The sequence below is a fragment of the Marmota flaviventris genome, chromosome 13, assembly GCF_047511675.1.
Source record: "Marmota flaviventris isolate mMarFla1 chromosome 13, mMarFla1.hap1, whole genome shotgun sequence".
NCBI lineage: Eukaryota > Metazoa > Chordata > Mammalia > Rodentia > Sciuridae > Marmota > Marmota flaviventris.
The window spans coordinates 95,468,412-95,492,681 of NC_092510.1; the positions used below are offsets into that span (position 1 = coordinate 95,468,412).

The 24,270-nt window shown below is 35.1% G+C and overlaps 1 protein-coding gene and 1 non-coding gene across 4 annotated transcripts in view; one reads left to right on the plus strand and one right to left on the minus strand.

Annotated features, from left to right (window-relative positions):
* Positions 1–24,270, plus strand: part of Pbx3 (PBX homeobox 3) — a 206,360-nt gene that overhangs the window by 15,015 nt on the left and 167,075 nt on the right. The window lies entirely within an intron of this gene.
* Positions 15,929–16,054, minus strand: LOC114100865 (U6atac minor spliceosomal RNA). The gene has a single exon (XR_003584157.1). It is a non-coding gene; the product is annotated as a U6atac minor spliceosomal RNA (small nuclear RNA).

Consider the following 24,270-nt stretch of genomic DNA (forward strand, 5'->3'; position numbering starts at 1 on the left):
GGGCAGTTTATTCTAAATATATTTGCAACAGTAATGTTGTAAATTTAAAACATAATGTAAGAATTCAGAAATGCTGGTTTCTATTCTGGTCAAGTGCTACTTTATGCACATTGTTTTATTATCCTTGTCATTTTTTCTTGCAAAAATTATTAAATTTTCAGAAACTGCAAAACTGAGTATAATTGTGACTGTATTCTGTTTCTTCAGAGTGTTCTGAGGCCTGCAAAGCATTGCAAGAAGTGCAATTTTAAAAAATATGCAGTCCACCTACAGTGTGTATCTGTATATTTGTAATATGGGTAAATTGTGCTTTCCTTCTGGAATTCTTGACGTTTGAATTATTTTTTTTCCCTTTAAGAGAATATTTACTTAGTTAGTATTCACTTAATTAGAACTGACTGTTTAATGTTTTCTGGGAGGGTATTTATGGTATTTTCTTTGCTATATTTGCATTCCAGAAATTAAGTCCCCCTGCCATTATTCGGCGAGCCTTTCATACATTAGAATGATGAATTGAAAGCAGAAATGGGAAAAAGACTGCAATGCAATGAAAATTTAATCAGCGTCTTCTGCTGCTTTAATAAGGCAAATAATTCTTATTGGCCGCTGTGTTAAGGTTTCTAATATTTAATTCATAACAAACCTTGCATTATTCTGCAGTAGCATCGACAGCTCCACTTTGCTGCCTGCCAACAGGCAACCATAAAAACTTAAAAGCAGATGTAAATGTCTAAAACAAGGAGAATGATTAGATCTAAAGTGGTCAAAAAAATCAACAATATTGTGAAAGAGTTTGATGGATCTCTATATTTAACGATGCAAAAATGATATTAATTAAACTCTCTTGAGCAGATTCCCCCCACCCCCCCCAACTAGAAGTAACCTTTTATAAAGCATAGCCTTAGTGCCTGACCAAAGATTGAGAAAGAAAGCAAATGTCAATACAGTGTTTGGTAATAAGCTTCTTTAACCTGGATATAAACTGCCAGTTATACTGGAAGTATCTGGTTTACATTCCTGTATGTATAAAGTGTTTTAGCAAATACAGTGCTGAAATTGAGCCAGTGAAATAAAATATTTTGTCTTTAATTAACCCTGTTTGAGAAAAGCAATAGCTTGTGCAGTCTAATTTTTGTTTGAAATGTCCCTTTAAAAAATCGTCACAGGGTTATAGGGAATATATGCTTTTATTTCTTAACCTGAATTTAATGATTCTGTAATAGTAGCATTCATCTTTCTGGATTGCCATCTAGATTACCCAGAGTCTTTTGTGTGGAGATTGTGTTGGGCATTAAGTTTGGACCTGCAGAACTGAACAAAAAGATATTGTTACCGATTACATGTAAACAGTCTGAATCATTCAAAAGGATGTGGAGAAGAGTATTTCTTAGTGTGAAGCCAGAGAAAATGGCAACCTGCCAAAGCTAGGTGCAAGCTCTTGTTACATGGAAGGGTTGGGCCTGTTCTCATTTCTTCTTGAAATGGCTTAATTGGTGTCAGCACCCCAGGGATAAAGGCCTCTAACACTGAAATCCACACGATTCACCCTGTCTCTGCTCAGTGTAGGGAAACTGGTAACAACTGGTGGTGAATGAGGAGTGAACGGTGCTGTAACAATACTCGATGATGTTTGGGATGACAGAAATTAATACGCACTTGCTTGAAGAAAGCAATGATTAATGGCAGTGAGCACGGGAACGCCGTCCCTCCTTTTACTCCACTTTGATGGGGATTGAAAAGCAAAAGGCTGTTTCCATTCTCTGTAGAAAGCAGAGGTCACACAGAGTACATTATAGCAATTTTTCCTCTCTGGTTTTTTTATTTCATAAATATTATGATAAGCATAGATTAGATAGATTTTCTTATGAAAGCCTAAAAGGATATTTTATGTCACTTAAACATTATTGTTTATGCATAAAGAAATCACACATTCTTCTCTTCACTTGTTAGATCATTTCCCCTCATGTCAGAATAATTAGTGTAATTAGGAATTTAAAAAAGCCCACAAACATGCATTTGTATTAATGCTGCTTACTATGTTATAACTAGAATCAGAAGGGCTTGGTTTTCTAAAGACTGCCAGGTCAGGGTGGGATAGGAATGTTTCATGGGCTTTCACCTTTTTTCTGCCCCTCCCCCTGGTTTTTCTCAGTGAATGTTTGACGTAAATATATTTTGCAAGGTACTTGCACTTGTCAGCAGCTTTCTTAGCCATTTGATAAAGATTCTTTATTCTACAAGAAAGCCTGAAATAACAGAACTGTACTTTGGATAATGAATTCTTCATCTGTGGAGAACTTTAAAACAAAGTACAGTGTTGGCATTTTTTTCTTTTGAGTGAGAAGGCTGATATATCTTTTGGATCCGACAGGAAGACATAAATTAATAGAGTTCTGGAGTTCAGTTTCTCATTAATAATCCATTTTGTCATGGTTCTTGGCATTGTCAGCCTAGTAGCTGGTTCATATTTTGCTAAAGGATAAAAGCAGATTATGTCTTCAGGCACAAAGCAAGAATAGAGAGTTTATCGCCTTTTGGGGGGAACTACATGCTATAAGAAAAATATCGTTTTGCAAAAAGTTTCAGTTTTGACTTAGAAATACACCACATTTTTCTTAGGTAAAGCTTTTACTTTAAGATTTGAAATGATTCTTGAAACCTTAGGATATTAGAGTTTTTGATTATTGCTTAGATTTGCCTTTGCTTAGAGCTGATTGTTCGCAAAGGTTTGTTTTTCAAGCACAGTTACAGTAAACAAGGGCCAGTTTTTATATTTTATTTTTAGAACTCTATATATTAGGATATAATTATAGTTCAAAGACAAATGTAGAAAAGTCACTATTCCTCTTTTTGCACTAGTATGTCTAAATATTCTATTATCCCCGCCTAAATTCCTAGACTTGGGATTCGATGGCTACTCTGAAGACTGCAGTTTTTAGTTGTATAAAAAAAATCTAGTTGATAAAATAAAAATAAAATAAAGACAGACTTATCTTTGGGCTGGGATTGTGGCTCAGCGGTAGAGCTCTCGCCTAGCACGGGCGAGGCCCTGGGTTCAATCCTCAGTACCACATAAAAAAGAATAAATAAATTAAAAATATTGTGTTTAACTACAACTAAAAAAATAAATATTTAAATATTTAAAGACAGGCTTATCTTTAATTTGATAATTGTATAATTTATTTCTATGAGGGCCAGAAATAGATTCTATATAGATATTGGCCTTAGTTACAGGTTCTCCTAAATGGCATCATTTAAAGTTATTAGATAAATGTTGTTAGTTTGTTATTTTTTTTTTTCCTTTGCAGTTTTGGGGATTGAACTCAATTTCATTCATGCTAGGCAAGTGACCTACTACTAACCTGTGTTTCCAGCCCAGAAATTAGATCTTATAAAAATTAAAATACTACACCTTCCCTGATACCTGATAGTATGAACACTGGCTTCCTGAGATCTCACATTTAAGGGCAGGAAATTATTTAAAAAAAAAAAAAAATGGGCATGAGCAATACTGGTTGTGTTTTCTTCCATCTTTTATTTTTATCCAGGTGCAGTTGTACATGCCTATAATCCCAGCTACTCCGGAGCGTGAGGCAGAAGGATCACAAGTTCAAGGCCAGACCTGACAATTCAGACTCTTCATAAAATAAAATTAGAAGAAAGGGCTGGGAATTTAGTTCAGTGGTAGAATGTTGTCTAGCGTGAATGAGGTCCTGGGTTCAATCCCCGGTGGGTTCTGCCTCCCCACCTCCAAAAAAGGAGTATATTTTTAATGTGTTATTTGTATCACTAGTCTTATGGTTATATGCTTAGAAATGGGCAATTGAAGACTGTTTCATCTTTAAAACTTGAGGTTGGGAATATAGCTCAGTGGAAGTGCACTTGCTTAGCACAAAGAGGATCCTGGGTTCATTTCCCAGCACCAACAAAACAAAACAAAGCAAATATGATTTGTCAAGAGCTATGTAATGTTTTGAACAACTGATAAAAAATAATTAAAACAAAACAAAACAAAACAAAAAAAAAAACAAAGCAAAACTTGGCTCTTGTGCTGCCATTGCCTGTTATCCCTACTTGTTTTTTTGAGGGTAGTAGTGTCGGTACTGGGGATTGAACCCAGGGTGCTCTATCACCGAGATGTATTCCCATCCTGACTTCATTTTTAAGCCTCCTAGTAATACGTGGGGTGTGCAGAGTCATATATCTAGAGTTGATTATTGAGGTAACAGTTGTGAGAGAGGAGTTATGTTTTAAGATGAAGGAAGGAGTATTACATTATGATCCAGTGAGGAGAATAAGGGGAGATTTTACTTTGAAGGACTTATTATTGTAATTAGTAAATATTGATTTCTAAGTCATTGAAGTCAGTATTAGATAAAATTGACCCAAGTTAACACTACTAGTGGTATGCTATAAAAATTCATTTAAAACAGAGGGACTATTTCATTTTTTTGTTTCCATTCTCTAGGGGACTGTATGCTGTTAGAGGTCAGATACTATCTGCCTATCTTATCTATATCTATCTAGATATTCTTATGACCCAATGTGCTCAATAGCTTATTTTTTTTTTTTAATTTTTTTTTTTTAAAGAGAGAGTGAGAGTGAGAGAGAGGTAGAGAGAGAGAGAATTTTAATATTTATTTTTTAGTATTTGGCAGACACAACATCTTTGTTTGTATGTGGTGCTGAGGATCGAACCTGGGCCGCACGCATGCCAGGCGAGCGCGCTACAGCTTGAGCCACATCCCCAGCCCTCAATAGCTTATTTTTAAAATAAAAACATAAATGCCTTCATGTATTATCTGGTATCTGCTGTAAATCTGATATTACATTGTAATAATCCTTTATATAAAAATTCATCTTAATTATAGCAACTATAGTACATATAAGAAAACTTCCACAGCTGCTTACCTGGATCTTGAGTAATTTATATGTACATTATTTGTGAAAATAACTTATGTATTACTGCTCCCATTACTACCATTAATGATATTTTTAAAAAGAGAAAAACTGTTGAAAACTCCTGATAACATACTTAGAATTGAATAGTAAACTTTAAAGTTTTCACGTATGGTTCACAGCTAGGAAATATTTGTGTTTCTAAATAGAAATTTTGAAATAAGTTAGTGTTTTTCTATGGATTTGGGAAGGACATTTGTTTTAATACATTACATTGAAATCTTTTTTTTTTTTTTAATATTTATTTTTTAGTATTTGGCGGACACAACATCTTTGTCTGTATGTGGTGCTGAGAATCGAACCCGGGCCGCTCGCATGCCAGGCGCGCGCTACCGCTTGAGCCACATTCCCAGTCCCCGTTGAAATCTTAAAGAGTAGAATTTGACGAGACATTTTGCTGATGTAAAATATTTTGTTCATTTTGACTCTCAAGTTTATCTGTCATAATGATTGATTTATATTCATTTTACACTGTATAGTTTTGTAGCTGAGTTTTCTATCTATAAGGTATAGAAATCCCTGTTTAAGTTAATAATAAATAATTATCTTCAAAGGTGACAGATTGATTATATGTATGACTAGTCTGAAGATTAGCCTAGGATTTAGTTAACTAAAAAAATATATTATAAATATATATATATATATATATATATATATATATATATACACACATAATATATAACTTAAATGAATTTTAATTTTAAACTTAGCATGATCAGGAGCACAAAATATAGTAGTGTATCATTTAATTAATTGCTAGAGTATTTTGTTCTTTGAACTTGACTATTAATTCCCTAACTTACCTGTACTACAGTCCTTGTTGAACTGTTTACTTTCTTGATTGAACTGGCCACTATCAGTTGTTTATCAGGTTGAAACACCTGGGAAATCATATTTTATATTTGCTTGTTTTGTTTACTAAAACCCATAGAGCAATTTGAAAGAGTTAAGAAACAACACTCTAAATATTATTAGTGGAGAACCACTGAAATAAATTGTGTCATGGATTTTCTCAGTTGTGCTACTAAAAACCAACCCATGTGACTAGTAAATTTGATGAAGGCTAATTGGTGAGTTAGGTAGTAGCTCTGTGGTTCAGGTATAAGTCTAAATCTCATTTGGTACTATTAAATTAATTACCAAATATTTTGCTTCGTGAGAATCATTAAGACATGGAAAGCTCACAGATATTTGGCCTGTGAATATTTTATTCCTATTTGTCCTTACTCTTAAAGAGTCATGCAATTCAGGATTGGGGTTGTAGTTCAGTGGTAGCGTGCTTGCCTACTATGTGTGAGGTGCTGGGTTCAATCCTCAGCACCACATAAATAAACTACAACTAAAAAAAAAAAGTCATGCAATTCAAACAGCTGTAATTTTTATGTAATTGTTAATGAATCTGTTCATAACTGCCATTCATAAAAATCTGTACTTGCGGAATTCCAGAAACCTGTAGAACAAGGATTTTTTGCTCTTTTTTTTCATTTTTTAAAAAATTATAGTTTTGTTGTGAATGTGATGCAAACAAAGGCCAACTGTCCATTTCTAGAAAAGTGTATGCACTCAATATTTGAATACAATTTCAAGGAGTTTATAGACACTTTGCAAATCATTTATGGTTCTCTCATGGAGATGCTGAACCACAGGTTAACAACAGTTTTGTAGAGGTAGACTTTTTGTTTTGTAGAGATAGACTTTTTTTTTTAAGTGCTATATTTTGTACCAATTTGTAATTGCAATCCATTTTCTTCTTGGAAGCTTAATAGATTTACTTTCTAAGTAACGGTCTTTACACACTTATAGCATCAGTGATTTCTGATCTGAGTGAATGTTTGGTTGTACTTAGGGGAAAGAATCAGGAAAATGATAGAACTAAAGGAAAGAATGGGCTGGTAATGAGCCCCAGGTGTCAGTAAGATTGGAGAGAATGGTGCTAGCCTATAATCCCAGTGGCTCAAGAGGCTGAGGCAGGAGGATTTCAAATTCAAAGCCAGCCTCAGCAAAAATCGAGGTACTAAGCAACTCATTGAGATCCTGTCTCTAAATAAAATACAAAGTAGGGCTGGGGATATGGCTCAGAAGTGCCCCTGAGTTTAATCCCTGATACGAAGGGGGGGAAAAAGACTAGAGAAAAAGGCGGGGCGTCAGGGCAGATTTAGAAGAGGAAGTATGAAATTTGGGACCTAAGTTACTGAAGGACTTACTTGGCAATTAGCATATGTTGCCTTATGATGATAATGAAGAAAGGTATGATTGACTTATAATCTAGGTACCATAGCTATTTATGAGGAGGGAATTTATCTTATTGGCAACTCTTGTTCCCCTGTGCTATGGGATTCAATTTTTGCTACTTGTTAGAATTCCTTTAAAATACATTAATTTCTTTCATATATAAAGTAATTAGATAACTTCTTGGGTAAGAATCTATATTTCATGTGTTAAACTTTCCCATATGAAGACTTCTGAGGAAATAATCATCTATGGCAGTGATTTTCAAACTCTTTGATCTTAGGACTCCTTTACACTATGAGTGGAATTTTTGTTTATGTGGGCTTAATGTCTATCAATATTTATTTACTGCATTTGAAATTAAAAACAAATTTTAAAATATTTAAGTTAATTATAATCTTAAACCTATTACATGTTAGCATAAAGAACAATGTTACAATTAGTTCTATATTATCCTAAATAGCATTTTCCAAAACAAAATGAAGCAAAATAAAATGGTGAGAAGAGTCGATCGTTTTACATTTTTGCAAATCTTCTTAATATCTGGGTTAGTTGAAGATACCTGGACCCTCTTATTTGCATTCAGTATTCAGCCCATTTTCATATCCCAATAGCTGGGATTATAGGTGTGTGACACCATGCCTCCCTATGAATAGTAAGTAGATTCTTTTTTTTTAGTATTTATTTTTCAGTTGGACATAATATCTTTATTTATTTATTTTTATGTGGTGCTGAGGATTGAACCCAGGGCCTTGCACATGCTAGGCGAGTGCTCTACCTCTGAGCCACAACCCCAGCCCTCTATTATGTTTTGTTAAAATCCAAGTCTAGTTTGGGGGCTGGGTTGTGGCTCAGTAGTAGAGCATTTGCCTAGCCAATGTGAGGCACTGGGTTCAATTCTCAGCACCACATATAAATAAATGAATAAAATAAAGGTTCATCAACATCTAAAAAAAAAAATCCTAGTCTAGTTTGTACTTTGAATAGTTCTTCTAACACATGCATGATTTTGTAACATATCTTAATTATTTGGAAAATATTGGTTCATTGGTCACTCATCTTTGATATGTTAACACATTTCTTTACACTGTATCAAAAGGTTGCATTTGTTAATATTACCACCAAACTCATCAGAAAAGTTTTTTCTTTTTTCCTTCTTTTTTTTTGTGGTGCTGACAATACACTGTAAGCATGTGTTCTACCATTGAGCTGTATTCCCAGCCCCAGAAAAGTTTCTTAAGTACTGGGAAACTGTCATACTTGCAGTGGTAGACACATGTTTCAGGTTTCTAATTTTTGTTTTAAAGTTTAGATTTTATCATTTTACCAGAATTATCAATTTTTTTTGAAGTAGAAGGATTACTTGATTCCCTCTTGAAAAAATGTCTGCCAAAATATGTAAGCCGATATAACCATAGTTTGTCAGTCTTGTTTTTTAAGCAGCTATTTCAGATAGTTCAACTCACAGTTGTGCTAGTGCTTTTGCTTATACTTAGTAAGCAGCTGTGTTGTGCATAATTCCTGTTTTGTCATACACACTATTAAAAAGTCATTTATTCAAAGTGTAATAATTTTTACTATTTCATCAAGGACATTTTGAATTGAATCTAACTTTTCTTTTTCCTTTTGTATTAGGGACTGAATCCAGAGATATTTGATCACTGAGCTATGTCCCCAGCCCTTTTCATTTTGAGACAGGCTCTCATTAAGTTGCTGAGATTGGCCTTGAACTTGCCATACTCTTGCCTCAGCCTCCTGAGTACTGGGATTATTGTTGTTAAGTCCTGTGCCTGATGGTACAGAATACATTCACTGTTATTACAGTGTGGTGCTACTGCCTTGCTTCACAGTAAGCCACTAGATTTTATCTGCCATTGCTTTTTGTGCCATCAATGTTAATGTCAACTCAGAGAAAGAGGCTACTATTTTAGGACTGTAAAAATAATTTTGACTTTGTTGACTCCTGAATGGGTCTATGGAATTCTTTTGAGAACAGAAGGTGTATATAAAGTGAAACACACATAACTTGCTCTAAGACCATTATTTTATCTTTATCTACGTCATTAATGTATTTGTGTCGTTGAAAATGAAAAGATTACCTGAAAAGAAACAGATTTTCAGGATTTGGATTCTGAAGGCAACAGACTGTATCCTAAAGTCATCATTGTGATTCCCTGGGGGCATTTGTTTAGTGCCCACATAAGTATGCTATTCTTCTGAGTATTTTTTGATGTTAGAACAGTTTTTGCCTTTAAAAAGTGGACCTTGTAATCAATCTTGGCTGCACACATGAAAGAAAAAAAGGACAGCTCAACAGATACACGTTTGTTGAGCCACAGTTTTCCATGCAGAAGTAGTGTTAAGCTTCCCGGGGTTCCTGGGCAGGTTACTGAGTGGTTATTTCCAAATAAGGGAGTTGGGTTAAATTTCTAAGGCCTCATTCAGCTTTAATATTCTATGATTCTTTGATCTTCTTTTACTGTGTGAATTGATCAATCAGCTGTTAAATTTATTTAACTAAATTTGTTCTTGAAGCTGAACTGATTAGTGCTTATTGTCATCACATAAGTTAGGAATAAAGTATTTGCAGTGTCAAAAATGAAATATATAGAAGAGGAAGTGGAAGGGATTTGTAAATGGAGAATATGTCTAGAAGCAAATGGATTTTATGTTGCAGGGAAGGAGAAACTTGGGTGATTAGAGTTGCACATTGCAGGGTATTTAACATATCTCTGAATTCAATCTTTATGCTCTTTACTACAATAGCTGAGAAGGAAAATTTGAGTTCAGAAATAACACGAAGCCTTTAAGGTGGGCAGTCTGCCAGTGATATTCCTGATATCACCGTGTGCAGTATGAACTATTAAACTCCAAAGTAAAAAGTGGATCAGAACATAAATAATGTTGATTTTGAAGTTCTCTTAGGTCCATTAATATTATTTTCATTGGAAAACCATAATTTCTTTTTGAAGGAGAAAATAATATTTAGGCTTCAGAACATATTTATTTTACTTTTTAATAAGAAAAAAATGTAATTACTTTTGATATTTTTGATCTTCCTTCTGACATTCTAAAAGATGAAAAAATGACCTCCAAATCTAGGCTCTTCTTCAGTCTAGCATCATCTCAAAGCCCTTTTTCTTTTTTTAAATGCTAGTGAGAGGGATTGGGTAAATCCTTTAAGGTGTTATTTGGATCCTTAAAAATGAGAGAGAGCTCCTGTGATGCAGTTTGTGTTAAATCAAACTGGGAAGGTGGAAAAGCTGCCACTGTGGCACTGTTGTGGGAAAAAAGACTCCAGAGACTGTGTATTTTGGAAGTTATTTGACAACATTAGCAACATCAACTACTGACTGACACACACACACATACACACACACAAAAAAAACAAAAACAAAAACAAAAACAAAAAAACCACCTCTTTGGCAAATCTTTCACAGTTGTGGCAAGTAAAGCAGCTTCATTGGAACATTTTCATAAACTATCATCAGTTATACAGCAGCAGCTTCACAAATCAGAAATGATATCTTCAGGCGCTGCTGTCAAGTGTTATTCAAATAATACCAGCCTCACATTTGAATAACGCAGACATTTTGAATTAATTAATCAGATGAGATAGTCTAGGCCTCTTCTCATTAGTCTCTGGGTCAGGCTTGGGAAGATATATGTGTTGGTGATGATATACTTGTCTTTAATCTTGATTTATGAAGATTTAGGATTGTGTGTGATTTGTCAAAGGTTCTGGGAAAAGGCTGGTGCATATTTCATTACCTAATCTGAGATTGATTTTATGATGCTAAGAGGTACCATACTATTGTTCAAATGTGTGGGAAGTATAGGTAGACACAACATCTCAGGCTTTTTACTGGCTTATCTTTGCAACCGTCAAACAATGCTGTAAACTTTAACTGCTTATAGTTAACAATTCTTGCTTTAATTATAGGCAGATTTTTTATTCTGTCCAAAGGGAGAATTTCAGTGGTTATTTAGCTAAATTGCATAACAGACATTATAACTATGACCTGGTATAAATCATGGACAGAGTTGGTAAATTTCATGGGTTGGTCATGGTGAAATATAAAATTTCATGGCTTGACAACGATTAATGGAAAAATTGCATTAAAATGGTACAAATAATGGAAGAACAAAAAGTAAAGTTTCTTTCCTTATGTATTACTTTCCTTCTCAGGACTAATTTTAGAAAAATTGGGTTGTAAAATCATATCTTCTAAGTTACTCAAGCAACAATAATGGCCTATTATAAAAAATAATTTATGTGAAAATATCTAGTCCAGTGCCTGGTATGTAGTAGTTACTGAATATCTAATTTCCTTTCCCCCTTTTCTACCTACTCCCCCTTTCTATTTGATGCCAAAGGCCCTGCTAGTATCATTTAGTCTTTACTTTCTTAACAACTTGAATTTTTAATCCTGTTGGGTCTTAATTCCTTTAGAAATATAAGGTTGAAATGCTATCATCTCAGAAGACTGAAATAACCAGAGGGACCATAGTGTGATATTGAGTTCTTCTTTTGTCTCTGTCTGTGTGTGCGGGGTGGTAAATATGGGAGAAATTGAATATTAACTTCTTAGTATTCATGAAGTATGTATTGCCTAATTCAAAGTGGATTTTTCTATATCATCTGCCTCTTTAAGTGGGATTCCATATCTGAGATTAGTTGAGTGTTTTTCATTCTACTCTCAAGCAAACTGAAATGCACGGAACTTGAAGTATTAAAGAATAATATAGTTATTTTCAATTTTGTCATACAAAGTTAAAACTTTTTTACCAGAGTTAGATGATTGTTGAGTACTGTTTTATTGGGGGTGATTGGGCTACTAAGAATCATTAGTTTTTTTTCACTTCTATATTTTGGGACCTGAATTAGTACTCTTAACGTAATGCTTGGTACATCAATTTGAGGCAGACAGTTCTAATTGTTGTTCACTTTGGGGAAGATAGTTTATAAATACTAAGATGTGTTGATATTTGGAGAAAGATACTATTTAAAAGTAGTTTGGGAGGCAGCTTGATGCTGTGGAATAATTCTGATTTTGAAGTTCAGTGAATCTTGGTCCCACGCTGAACTGCTACTTAATTGATTGGTGTCCTTGGCAATCTACCTAATTTTTTCTGAGCCCTAGTTTTCTTTTCACTAAAAGGAGGCTATTAATACCTAACTTTCAGGATTGTTGTAAGATTGGAGGAGAATGTATGTACAATACCTGATGAGGTGCCTGCCATATAATAGGTGCTGAATAAATCGCAGCTATTGCTGTTATTTTTCTGTTCATTTATTTCTTCAACAAACATATATTGAGGACTTATTATATGTCAGTGACACAACTAAGACATCAGAGACACAGCAACTACTTTCTGTTGAGTAATACAGTAATACAATGTGGATAAATACAAACTGGATTATCTAGAAGTGAAAAGAGGCAGGGATTGATAAAGGCAGGGACCACATTATTGAGGCTTTAATTCTGTGTGAAGGGAGTAGAGTCTTTAACTACCCTTTGGGTAGTTACAGATGGGTGTAAGATGGGATAAGAGCAAAATGTTTACAAGTTTACTTGGGAAACTGTTGAAGGAATATACTAGTTAGTAGATTTTTGTAGGTTAGTGGTGATATATACTTACAGTGGATAATAATATGGGTTAAAAAAGAGGGAGCAATAGCTTTAATAAAACTAAAAAAATGAGAAGGAATGATTAAATGATTGATTAGACTATTTTTGTCTTCATTCACTTAGTTGGCTTCTGTGTGTCCTTCAGACCCTAGCCTGGATGTCCTTCCAGAAAATGTTTTTGACCTCTCTCAGGTCTGTGTTAGTTACCTGTCTTAGGAACTCCAGTAGCATAATGTTTTTTCTCCTTGTTGTGCTCATGACACTGTTTAAATTATGTAATTAAGTTTCTTTTGCTTGCGGTAAATTGGGAATTTTATTAAGGTAGAGATGCTGTGTTTTTGTTTGCTGTTTTGTCTCCTGGCACAGAGTAAGAAGTTCTCAATATCTGTTTGTTAAAATGATTCGAATATGGTATGGGAGGGAGAGGAAGAAAACAGGAGTGCCAGTTTCAGGTGAAGGTGATGAGGCGAGTGGTTGTCATTAACTGAGTGGTTGTCATTAACTGAGAGAGAGTAGAGTGGAATTGCAGGGGCAGAAGGCATGATCATTATCAACTTAGCCAGATAAGATCAAATTCCTTTCCTCAGTGTTTGTACCAATTTATTTTTGTACCAGCAGTTTATATTTGTTTCATTTGCTTGAGGATATTAGTTTATTTATATTTAAGTAAAGTTCATGTAACATAAATTAACCATTTTAAAGTGTATGATTTGGTGACATTTAGTACAATCATAATATTATACAACCATCACTTCTCTCTAGTTCCAAAACATTTTCATCTTCTCAAAAGAAATTCCTATACCTGTTATTAAGCCATCATTCCCTGTTCCTCCCCCCTTTCTCTGCCAACCACCAATCTGTTTTCTATCTCTATGGATTTACCTATCCTGGATATTTCATATAAATGGAGTCATACAGTATATGGTGTTTTGTGACTGGCTTCTTTCAGCTAGAATAAATTTTTTAAGAGTCTCTCTCTCTCTCTCTTTTTTTTTTTTTTGGTACCAGGAATTGAACCAGGGGCACTTAACTGAGCCACATCCCCACCCCTTTTTATTTTTTATTTTGAGACAGGATCTCACTAAATTGCTTAGGGCCTCACTAAGTTGCTGAGGCTGTCTTTGAACTTGAGATCATCCTACCTCACCTCCTGGAGCTGCTGGGATTATAGGTGTGAACCACTAGGCCTGGTTTAAGATTCTTCATGCTGTAACATATATTAGTATTTTCATTAGTTTTTTGTCTCTGTCTCTATTTTTTGGTCAGTACTGGGGATTTAACCCAGGAGTTCTTTACTACTGAGCTGCATTTGCAGCCCGTTTATACTTTTATTTTGAGACAAGTTCTTACTAAATTACCCAGGCTGGCTTTGACTTTGCCATCCTGTCTCAGCCTCCTGAGTCATTGGGATTACAAGCAAGCCACTGCATCTGGCTTTATTAATTTTTTTTGGCTCAGTAATGGTCCATTGAATGAATATATTACAGTTTTTAAGTTGAGGAGAAATTAGGTTTCTCCATTTATTGATTGTTGTGGATAGTGCTGTTATGGACATTTAGACATTTATGTACAAATATTTGTTTGACTTCATGTTTTTAATTCTTTGGAGTATATACTTAAAAGTGGAATTGTTGGATGACATTAATATTATAGGACTATTTAACTTTTCTTTTTCTTTCTTTTTTTTAATATTTTATTTTTAGTTGTGGTTGTACACAACACCTTTTATTTTATTTTATTTTTTATGTGGTGCTGAGGATCAAACCCAGGGCCTCGCGTGTGCTAGGCAGGCACTCTACCACTGAGCCACAACCCCAGCCATCTTTTTCTTTTTTGTGGTGCTGGGGATTGAACCCAGGGCTTTGTGCATGCTAGGCAAGTGCTATACCACAGAAACACATCCCCAGGTCCTATATTTATCTTTTTAAGGAAATGCTGAATTATTTTCTATAGTGGGTGCATCATTTTACATTCCTATCAGCAATGTATAGGATTCCAAGTTCTCATTGATATTTGTGGTTTTAATTTGCATTTCCCTAATTAGAATCTTTTTGTGTGCTTATTTCTGTATCTTCTTTGGAGAAGATCCTGTTCACATTCTTTGCCCATTTTTTAATTGGGGCACTTAGCTTTGATTTTGAGTTGTGAGGGTTCTCTGTTCTGTAGATTATACTGTATCAGAGATGATTTACTAATAATTTTTCCCATTCCGTGAGTTATCCCACTTTCTTAAAAATGTCCTCTGATATATAAATGTTTTAAGTTTTGATGAAATCCAGTTTTTCTATTTCTTCTTTTCTTGCTTGTGCTTTTGGTATCATATCTAAGAATCTGTTGCCAAATTCAAGATCATAAAGACCCCTATTTTTTAAAAAAAGTTTTATAGTTTTATAATTTGGTGGTTAGTCCATTAGAGTTAATTTTTAATTATGCTATAAAGTAAGGATCTCAGTTCATTCTTTTAGATGTGACTATCCAGTTGTCGTAGCACTATTTCAGATACTGTTCTTTTCCCACTGAATGATCTTGGTACCTTTGTCAAAAATAAATTGGCTGTAGATGTATGGATTTATTTCTGGATTCTCAATTTTATTCCATTATTTGAACGTCTATCCTTATTACATTACTACACTGTTTTGATTACTGTAGCTTTGTAATAAAATTTGAAATTAAAGTACGAGTCCTTTAACTTTGTTGTTCTTTTAAAGATTGTTTTGGGTATTCCAGCCTCCTTGAAATTCCATTTGAATTTGAGTGTTAGCTTTTTCATTTCTGCAAAAAAGTTATGATTGGAGTTGCATTGAATTTGTACATTGCTTTGTGTAGTGTTGCCTTCCTAACAATATTAAATCTTCTAACCCGTGAACATTGGATGTATTTCCATTTATTTAAGTCTTTTAAGTTTTTTTTTTTTTTAGTACTGCTTTGTTTTTAGTATATCAGTCTTTTACATCCTTCCCCCACTTTTTTTTTTTTTTTTTTTTGAGGAGGAGAAAAAAATTATTTGGCTCATAGTTTCAGAAGTTTTGGTCCATAGATGGCTGAGTCCATTGCTCTGGGCCCAAGGTGAGGCAGCACATGATGGCAGAAGGGCAGGTGGAGGAAAAAAAAAATCATAGTTAGATGCCTTGAAGTAGGTGGCAATGCCTTAACCTTAAGCGTGTTGTCAGGCTTGAGGGCCTCTTCCATCTTTGTCAAGGGGAGTGCTAACCTTTTCTCCTTTCATAAAACACTGTAGGCTTTTTTTTTTTCCTTCCTAATTTCATTTGTATATTGTTCATTAGTAGCATTTAGGAACACAACTGATTTCTATTTTTTGGGAGTACAGGAAGGTTGATCTTTTGTTGTTCTTGTGTCCTGATGTAGCCCAAATTTTTATTGGTTCTAGCACTTTTTTTTTGTATTCTTTGTAATTTCCTACACATCGAATCATGTCTTCTGCAAGTAGAGATAGTCGTACATTTTCCTTTCACATATGATTACCTCCTATTTCTTTCTCTTGACTCATTGACCTGCCTGGAGCTTTGGAGGAAACAGGCATTCTTGTTTTGTTCTTGTACTTAGTGAGGGAGCTTTGAGTCTTTCATTGTTTAGTATGATGTTAGTTGTGGATTTTGATAAATTTCTTCTAACATGTTGAGGAAATTCCTTTCTATTCCTAGTTTTGAGTTGGTTTTTTTTTCTCTCTTTTTTTAAGATTGTGTTGATTGAACCCAGGGCCCTATGCATGCTAGGCAAGCACTCTGCCAATGAGCTTCATCTCTGAGACACACACACACACACACATATAAATTTTTTAACTACACCGCAGCAGTGGAAAGCATTACAATTCTTATTACACTTTTTTTTTTTTTTAAAGACAAAATTGCCTAGGGGCTGGGGATGTGGCTTAAACGGTAGCACGCTCACCTGGCATGTGTGCGGCCCGGGTTTGATCCTCAGCACCACATACAAACAAAATTGTTGTGTCCGCCGTTAACTTAAAAAAAAAAAATAAATATTAAAATTCTCTCTCTCTTAAAAAAAAAAAAAAAAAGACAAAGTTGCCTAGACTAGCCTTGAACTTGTGATCCTCCAGACTCAGCCTCCTGAGTAGCTGGGATTATAGGTATGCACCACTGTGCTTCTTTTTTCACTTTTGAAGGGTAATTTTACCAAGTACAGAACTCTGGGTAGGCAGTTTTCTTTTTCAGCATTTTAAATATGTCATTCCACTGTTTTCTTACCTTTGTGATTTTTGTCTAGAATGTGCCTGTTGATCTTACTGAGGATTTCTTGTGTGTCATGAGTTGCTTCTCTTGCTGCTTTCAAGATTCTTTCAGTAATTTGATTATAGTGCATCTCTGAGTAGATCTTTTTGTTTATCCTTGTTGGAGCTTATTGAACTTTTTGTATGTATGTATTCATGACTTTTATCAAATTTTGGAGGCTTTCAGCTATTATTGTTTCAAATATTCTTTCTGTCACTTCTTTGTTTTTGGTACTCCCATTATGTGTACATTGGTATGCTTATGTCCTATAGACCGCTTAGACTCTTTTCCTTTTTACTTTCTTAAAATAAAGGACACAATACCTTTATTTTATTCATTTTTATGTGGTGCTGAGGATTGAACCCAGGGCCTCGCATGTGCTAGGTGAGCACTCCACCACTGAGCCACAACCCCAGCCCTCAGTTAGTGTTTTGATAGAGATTTCGTTGAATATCAGGAGCCTCAATAAATACAGAAAAAATGAAAGAGGGAAAAGTAGAAAGGAGGAAAACATCTTTTCTCAGTCTTTGCAGATTTCTCTGCTGGGGATGTTCTTTTATTGCTTCAATAGGCCATTTACAACTCAGCTCTGGTCTTCCTGCTGTGCTTGAGATCAACCAGAGGTGAAACATAAAGTATTCTTGGGTCTTTTTTGAGCACCTTTAACATGCCATGAGACTTTCTAAATTCTGTAGTACCATTTTGAATGCCCTATTACTTTTATGTTGACAAGAGATTTGGCTATTAAATTTAGCTTTTGCTTTTGTTGCTCTATAATCTTTTGCCCCAGGTGGGTGCATCTTCTTTTTTACAGTGTTTTAGAGGAATGTCCCCTATTTTTCTGTTCTAAGCGAGTTCAAGGTAGGTAAAACAGATTAGCCTTATATTAATTTTTCAGGCAGCCACCAGAAAGTCAGAACAAACACACTTCTTGAAGAATAAGGTCTGTTCTGTTCCCTCCAGCATCAGGACCAGCAGTCCACACTGGAAATTAGGCTGCCATCTTTGAGATTTCATTGAGTCAGGTTGGGAGATCTGACAAAAGAAAGTAAAAATGCTGTGAAACCATCTTACTATTTTAAACTTAACTTTTTTTTTTTTAAAGTTCCATGTTTACTTTGTTGGTAATGGTTTTTGCTTGATTTTTTGATGTTACTATGGAAGTATCACTTGAAGGTCTGAGGAGTTCCTGGAGAGAGAGGCTTTCAAGTCAGGACTAGTGGGGTTGTTGACAGATGTTGAAGAAATGACTTTAAGGATGCCTCAGTTTAGAGGCAAAGACAGGGTGGGCATGGGAAGGTATGTGGGGATAACTGGTGATAACAAGGACGTTTATGGTGGTCTGGCAGTTCTCAGGATCCTTAGGCTAATATAGTTCCCCTTTGCTGATCAGAAGATAAAATTAGAAAGAACCCTATATTATAGGTTTCTTAAGATATCATTCTTTGCTTAATCTACTTATTGCATAGGCTAATTAATAGTGTACAAGGTAATTTTCATAAATGAGTGAATTTATGGTAACTGTAAGATTGTGAGTGTATATCTCCCAGAAATTTGGGAGTGATAGGTCTGGGAGACAGAACTGGCTTGAGGAGTGACAGCCCTAGGAGGAATACTGATTTTGGGAGTGAAGGTATAAGAAACTTTACCACAAGCCTTTCAGATTAAAGTTATATTTCCTCATGGGCACAGTGACATACACCTGTGATCCCACTGACTCAGGAGTTGGAGGCAGGAGGATCACAAGTGGCCAGCTTCAGCAACTTAGTGGGGCCCTAAGCAACTTAGTGAGATCCTGCCTCAAAATAAAAATTAAAAGGGCTAGGGATGTGCTTAGCAGTAAAGCACCCTTGAGTTCAAGTCCCAGTACCAAAAATAATTGTATTTCCTTGTCCTTCCTTTTTTCCTTTTTCACCTCTCTCTCTTATATTTTTTAGGTGTAGATGGACACAACATAATGCCTTTATTTTTATGTGGTGCTGAGGATTGAACCCAGATCCTGCCCGTGCTTGGCGAGCGCTCTACCGGTCACAATCCTAGCCCCTCCACCTCTCTTTTTAATTTCTTTTTTCATACCTCAGAAGAACTGGCCCTTGGTGCTGTCAGTTGTATTTCTTGCTGGTTTTGCTCTTGAAAGGGAGGAGATCATTTTTGAGTATGTTCAGTTTGAGATTCCAGTGGGAAGGCCCTGTGGATGTGCTTCATATGTAGTTAAGATATAGGAGTCTGGTCTTTCTCAGAGAAAAGATATGGCCTGGGAAAAATGTAAAGTGGCTAAGATCTTCAGGGAGAGGTCCAGGAATACCATCAGCAAGGAGTCTATAGTGTAGGCAGAGAACCAATAGTCACAGAATATAAGGAAAACAAAGAGCCTGTGTTAGAGTGAGCACTAAGAAGGTAGAACTTCTGACAGTGGAGAAAGATTTTTAGCACTATAATGTGCTTTCAACAGCCTTAGTAAGTTGCAAGTGAAAAGGGGGGGCCTTATGGTAAATTGTTTCAATAGAATGATGACATTTGAATGAGAGGAGAAAAGGATTGGGTGGTAATTAGTGACATAAGATGAAGAATTTTTTTTCTTAAGGTTGACAAGAGATTTGGCTATTAAATTTAGTGTCATGGGAGGACCTGTGAGAGGACAGAGTAGAACAGGAATGAAAGATTGAGCAGGGTCTCAAGAGAGGGAGCAGATAGAATTGGCTTCCAATGATGGTGGGACATTACTACAGTTTTTTTAATTGACACATATTGTACACATAGGGTGCAGTACAATAATACATGTATACAATGCATAATGATCAAATCAATGTTATTGACATTTGTATCTGAAACATCATTTCTTTGTGTTGGGAACCTTCAGACTTCCAGTTATTAAGAAATATATCATAAATTACTTTACACTGTAGTCATAGTATTGTGCTACATTACATTTTTAAGGACTAGAGATAAGGTGAGAGATACATATGGATGTAGAGAAGTTTGTAAGTGGGAATTGGAAACCGGAAGGAAAGTGTTCTGCATGAATGAACTCCTTTTGATGAGTAGGAAAGATAATCTGGTGAGTAAGAGTTCGGCTGGGATGAAGTACAGTTTGAAGAAAGTGATGAAGTCCTGGAATAATGAAGATAATAGAAGAGTGAGCTGGACAAGGCTAAGGGAAATAATTGTTAGTTTGAGGATTCACTGAGGTTGGAGGTTGAAACTGAAATTGAAATGTACTTACTTGCATGACTCCTTGTGATTTCTTCAACTAGTTAATGCAGATTGCAACTTTCCTGTGTGCTTGAAGTTCGGCAGATGAGAGAAGAGGATAAGGGTGTAATGGATTACATGACTTTCTTGAAAGAATAATTATGATGTTCTACCACATAATTTATTGTGCACAGGTGAGAAAGCTAAGATAATGGCTGATTGACCAAGAGAAAATTTGAGGGTTGGTTGATTGAGTTAGATTGAAGAATAGTTGAAGTAGAGAGAAGAAATAAGAGGATTGGCAGGATAAGAGACTGATAATGAGACATTTAAATTTTATTTCAAAGGTGAAGTGGTTCCAGGTGCTGAATGATAATTTTTAGGATGTGGACCTGGGAATTGGTGAGCTGGAGCTAAAGGGCATTGATTTTTTTTTTTTAAAGGAGAAAAGGATTGGGTGGTAATTAGACAGTGAAACTTAAGTCTAGGATGTTGGTTGAATTTCTTATATGCTTCCGGAAGCTGGACTAATGGAATGATGTGGGGTAGAGAGGAAGACTGAGTCTTGTGCCAACATTTTTAATGAATATGGATGATTATTAGTATTAGTTAATGACTAATAGTGAATGCTGCTTTGCCAAGTTAATTTTTCTTAGATAATTAGCTGTCTACAATAGTCAAGGTATGGTCAGTTTATTTAGAAATAAACAGATACCAAGTTAGAGAATGGAGCCCCATGCAAGCACTGCTCATACCATAAATTTATTCTGCAAACATTTACTGAATGCTTATTCTGGTCCTTGAAGTTGCTTATAGCCTATGGGAGGAGAAAACTTCTGAGCATGTAATTTACAGGGTGCTGAATGCTGTAGTAAAGTAGTTGTCTCATGTGGGCTATATCTCCAAATCTATTTGGATGGACATGAAACCATCAGAACTTCTACTTGCATTTGTCCATTTCATGGTATGTATTTTCTTTAATGCAAAAGATTTTGAGCAATATAGAAGTATAGATAACATATAAACAATGCCTATGGTATTTAGTTTAAGAAATAAAATATTCCCTTTCTTTTTTCTCTTTCCTCCCACACTGAATTTATTGTTCATAACTCTTGTGTATATTTTTAAATATTATATAAAATGTTTCATTCTATGATTTGTTTTTTTCCCACTTAACATTGATTTTAAGGTTTTTCAACATTGATGACTTAGCTAAAGTTCATTCATTTTTTTCTGCTGTATACATTATTCCATAGTTTAACTATTCTGTAATTTCTTTCTTTCTTTTTTTTTTTTTTTTTAAATTTTGGTACTGGGGATTGAACCCAGGGGCACTTAGGCACTAAGTCACATCTCCAGCCCTTTTTATTTTTTATTTTGAGGTTAAGTTCTAGCTAAGTTGCTCAGGCCTTGCGCAGTTGCAGAGACTGACCTCTTTTTTTTTTTTCTTTTTTTAGTATATACATATTTTTAGTTGTCAATGGACCTTTATTTTATTTATTTATATGCAGTGCTGAGAATTGAACCCAGTGTATCACACATGCTAGGCAAGCGCTCTACCAATGAGCCACAACACCCCCCCCACCCCTCGCCCCGACTGACTTGAACTTGCAGTCTTCCTGCCACAACCTCCTGAGTCGCTTGATTACAGGCATACACTACCATGCCTGGCCTATTCCATAATTTATTTCTTTAATCCTGTGATGGTGGACAGGTTCTAATTTTTTTTTTAATTATAAAATATTGTAATACATGTTCTTGAACATAGCTCCTCCCAGGCTGGAGATCAAATCCAGAGCCTCCTGTATACTAGGGCAGACTTTCTATCACTGAACTAAATCCCCATTCCCTTACATCCTTTTGAGCTCAATTATCCATTGCTGCATAAGAAATCACTCCAAAATTTAGCGGCTTAAAACAGCATTTATCATCTCAGTTTCTGTGGGCTAAATATGAAAGTATACTTTACCTCTGTGTTTACAGTCTCCCACAAGATTACAGTCAGGTACCAATGGGCTGTGATTATCTCAGGCTCACCTAGGGAAAATTTGCTTCTTGCTCACTCATTACCTATTATTGGTACTCCTCATGCCAGATGGCCAGAGATGTTGTTCTTTCCTAGATGGGCCCTTTAGGGCCTCCCTCAGCATGGCAGCTAACTTCCCACAGAGCGAGAGTAAGTGATTAAGAGAGGGGACCCAAGGTGGGAATCAGTGTTTTTGTAACCTAATCTTGGAATCCTGTTACTTCTGGCATATTGTGTTTGATAGAATTGAGTCCAGTCCATGCTTAAGGGCAGAGAAATGTATAAGGCTGGAGTTGAGGTTATTTGGAGGCCTTCTTTGAATCTGCCTACCACTTTGGATCATAGGATACCCATTGTCTGCTTTAGTAGATGTTGTGAAATCTTTTCTTGTGGTTCTTTTCTGATGTATACTTTGTTAAAAAGTAAGAATTATGTTCTACTAATGTCTAAAATATAAATCAGTGTTGGTGGCTGATGTGTTAGAGACTTATTAATTGCCTGAGAGTATTGAGAAGAAACAGTGGGGGTTCTAGATTTGTTTCCATATATTGCCAGTTTGTGTGCCTGGCACACAAAAATACTTGTATATTATTTAGTCTAAATTTAAACTCTTATAAAATTGATAATTTATCTTAAGATATTTTTAGAGAGAAATGGGTTAAAATGGGTGAATAATGCAAACATGATAAGAAAACAGTAGAACTGATTTCTTAGTATAAGATCGTAGGTGTATTTGAGGAAAAAATAATTAAGTGTGTGACAGAAAGCTTGTCAAAACATTAAAATTACAGAGACCATGTTAATAATTTATTTGTAATCAATAAGTTACTTTGTAACTTACTACCATTATTATCAATGAACCTCACCATAATTGCATTTTACACCCAAAGATATTACCTAATAATAGTACATGTACATTATATATGAATGTGTGTATATATACACACATGTAAGTTAAACACACACATATACACAATTGGGGGACACATGATCAAATTTATAGACTATTGTACTAGAATCCTAGAGGTATGAAAAGAATACTGTGGAAGTCAGGAAGAGGGAGCATCTGACAGCTAAGGCAATCAGGGAAGGCTTCCAGAAGATGCAGATTTTGAGTTGAGTTTTGAAGGATGATGGGAATCTAAGTGGCGAGGAGACAATTTTGGCGGAGGCAGCAGTATTTATATAGGAACACACCCTTTATGGGTTTTTGAAGAATAGTGACGTCCTTAGGTGGTTAGAGTGAGAAGTTGGGGATGGGTGAGGAGATATGAGAATGGATGTGGAGGGGTAGCCAGAATGTTGCTCTGTGTGACTGCTTAGTTCATGTTAAGTTTGGTGCTAGAATGCCACTCCAGTCCAGGCTTCCAAAACAAGAGAGCATTGGTTCCTTGAGAATGTTAGGCCATTGTTTTTGTTTTTTATAAACAAAAAATTGAGAGCATATAAATTTTACTTTGTTATTATTTAAACAGCTTTATACATCACTTACAATAAAAAGCACATATTTAAGATTTGTTGAGTGTTGATTTGTATTTACCTGTGACACCATTATGGCAGTCAGGATAATGAGTATATCCATCAATCACAAAGTTTCTTTGTACCCTTTGGATGAATTTTTAAAAAAAATAATACATTATATTAAAATAATAAATGGTTATATTACATATTTTTGTAGGAAATAGTTTTATTGTTTTTGTTTTATGGTAGGGACCTAAATAGAACTATGAGTGATCACATTTAAAAAAAATATTTATTTTTTAGTTGTAATTAGACACAATACCTTTATTTCACTTATTTATTTTTATGTGGTGCTGAGGATCGAACCCAGGGCCTTGCAGCCCCAGAGTGATCACATTTTTAAAAGATTTCTGTTATGAGGATTTTAAAACACACAATGAAATAATAATATAAATTTCTTTGTACACAATCACTCAAGGTAAATGTATGATAGTATTTTTACTCATAATGTTGAAAATTT